Source organism: Salmo salar, unplaced genomic scaffold (genome assembly GCF_965601325.2).
Source record: "Salmo salar unplaced genomic scaffold, fSalSal1 ptg000332l, whole genome shotgun sequence".
Lineage (NCBI taxonomy): Eukaryota > Metazoa > Chordata > Actinopteri > Salmoniformes > Salmonidae > Salmo > Salmo salar.
The window spans coordinates 425,001-427,825 of record NW_027675351.1 but is presented as its reverse complement, the minus strand read 5'-3'; the positions used below and the strand labels follow the sequence as shown (position 1 = coordinate 427,825).

Sequence of the window (2,825 nt, the reverse complement as noted above, 5' to 3'; positions counted from 1 at the left end):
CCAGTCAACAGTCACCAGAGCTGCCCGCCAGTCGTACGTCGCCAGAGCTGCCCGCCAGTCGTACGTCGCCAGAGCTGCCCGCCAGTCGTACGTCACCAGAGCTGCCCGCCAGTCGTACGTCACCAGAGCTGCCCGCCAGTCAGGAGTCACCAGAGCCGCCCGCTAGTCAGGAGCCGCCAGAGCCGCCCGCTAGTCAGAAGCTGCCAGAGTGGCCCGACTGCCCGGAACTGCCAGAGTGGCCCGACTGCCCGGTTCTGCTAGGGTGGCCCGACTGCCCGGTTCTGCCAGGGTGGCCAGACTGCCCGGTTCTGCTAGAGTGGCCAGACTGCCCGGTTCTGCCAGAGTGGCCAGACTGCCCGGTTCTGCCAGACTGCCCGGTTCTGCCAGAGTGGCCAGACTGCCCGGTTCTGCCAGAGTGGCCAGACTGCCCGGAACTGCCAGAGTGACCAGACTGCCCGGTTCTGCCAGACTGCCCGGTTCTGCCAGAGTGGCCAGACTGCCCGGTTCTGCCAGAGTGGCCCGACTGCCCGGTTCTGCCAGAGTGGCCCGACTGCCCGGTTCTGCCAGAGTGGCCCGACTGCCCGGTTCTGCCAGAGTGGCCCGACTGCCCGGTTCTGCCAGAGGTGCCCGCCTGCCCGGATCTGCCAGGGTGCCCTGCCTGCCCTCCGGCCCAGCCCGAGTGGCCCTCCTGTCCTCCGGCCCAGCCCGAGTGGCCCTCTTGTCCTCCGGCCCAGCCCGACTGGCCCTCCTGCCCCCCGGCCCAGCCCGAGTGGCCCGAGTGGCCCCCGGCCCAGCCCGAGTGGCCCTCCTGCCCTCCGGCCCAGCCCGAGTGGTCCTCCTGTCTCCGGCCCAGCCCGAGTGGCCCGCATGTCTTCCGACCCAGCCCGAGTGGTCGGTCTGCCAGGGTCAGCCCGAGTGGCCCGTCTGCCCGGTGCAGCTATCGGCGCCACCAAAGTGGGCGACGCCGAAGGTGGAGCGAGGTCCACGTCCTGCACCTGAGCCACCTCCAGGATAGGTGGGTTGGGGAGGGAGGGTGTAGCACAGTGCCGTCGGTGACAGCAGCCACCCCCCTTCCCTCCCTTATTGTTTAGGGGTTATTGTTTATGGGTTTTTTGTTGGTGTTTTCTGTTGGTAGGTGCATTCCGGGGTCTGCACCTTTAGGGGGGGGGGGTACTGTCACGTCCTGACCAGCAGATGGAGCTATTGTTTTAGTTTTGGGGTCAGGACGTGGCAGTTTTGTGTATGGGAATGTTTGTATTGTTGATTGGGACTTCCAATTGAAGGCAGGTGTGTTGAGTTGCCGTTGATTGGAAGTCCTATATAGGTGTGTGTGTTTTTCTTTGGGGTTGTGGGTGGTTGTTCTTGCACTGCGTTTTTGTATGCCTGTAAGACTGTCCCTGTTGTGTTTATTGTTTTTTCAGTGGATGCTTTACTCCTTTTTTAAAAATTAAAATATGAGCATCCATATTCCCGCTGCGCCTTGGTCCTCCTTTCAACAGCACGATGGATTTTGTGACAGTTGGTTTTCTATGGTTTATCTAGTTGTTCTGTTTCTTTGTTAGTCTGTGTGGCTCCCGATCAGGAACAGCTGTATGTCGTTGTTCCTGATTGGGAGTCATATATTAGGAGTGTGTTTTCACCTGGGGTTTGTGGGTTGTTGATTTTGCACTGCTGTATGTAAGTCCAAAAAATGACAAACCGACAGACAGGCTTTCTTGTTTTCCGTGTTCATTTTATTCTAATTAAATAGAAGAATGAGCATTCCCATCTGCGTTTTGTCATCCATTCACCACGACAGCCATTACAACATGAGACAGGGAGAAGCAATGTAAAATCAATAATGAAATTGTTTCCACAATTAACATGCTTTTTCTTGTTTCAAGTATGTTTTATTATGAAAAGTACAATATAACCATATATACTTGTACAACTATGGAGCGTATGTCCACATATAATTGTACAATTTGTTTTTCCAACATAAAAGACAAGAAATGATCACATTGGTATTTTAACAGTGTTATTGTAAGAGTTTAAATGTTTAAACAGAGGATACATCTAAAACAGGATAAAACAAGTGCAGTATGTTGTGAGAATGTTACTTTAACGTCGACTCATAACGTCACACTATAACTTCATGGGAGTCTTGTGGAAAGACTGCATGTTGTTTTGGGTGGATTGAGTGACGTCTTCATCAACATTTTGCAGAATATTCCGGTAATATTTTCACCTCTTGTCGGCTGCAGACATTCATAAGGAGTTCCAGTAGTTTATTTGTCATTTGCAGGTATTAAAAGTAATACATACATTGTAATTCCTTGTTGGCGCTCTCTCACATACAGGACAGTACATACCAGAGGAGGCTGCTGAGGGGAGGACGGCTCATAATAATGTCTGGAACAGAGTGAATGAAATGGAACACATGGAAACCACGTGTTTGATACCATTCCACTTATTCCACTCCAGCCATTACAAGCCTGTCCTCCCTAAATAAGGTCCCACCAACCTCCTGTGGTACAAACACAAACAGTAAAATATATCATAAAAAATGCAAAGTGGTAAAAGATCAGAAAATATTACAAGCCTGTCACGTGTGAGTGTCCATTGTGTGTGTGTTCAGTGTGTGTCCAGTTATTATTTCAGGGACACTGAGGATTCATCATAAACCCAAAACCCTGGATAGAGGGGCTCAGTGAATGTGGAGGTGAATGTGATCAGGTGGGTCAGTGTGTCAGAGGAGGCTCTATAGAAGGACAGAGTGCCGGCTGACCAGTCCAGATACACTCCTACTCTGTGGGAGCTGGAGGAGGGGACGTCTATGGTAGTGG

General features: G+C 52.0%; 1 long non-coding RNA gene across 1 annotated transcript in view; it reads right to left on the bottom strand.

Moving 5' to 3' along the window:
• Positions 1 to 1,711: 1,711 nt before the first annotated feature.
• The window catches only part of LOC145875744 (uncharacterized), a 2,428-nt gene continuing 1,314 nt past the window's right edge, over positions 1,712 to 2,825 (bottom strand). Inside the window, exon 2 of the long non-coding RNA XR_014391321.1 lies at positions 1,712 to 2,825. This exon is cut by the window's right edge and continues 333 nt beyond it. This is a non-coding gene — a long non-coding RNA (uncharacterized LOC145875744).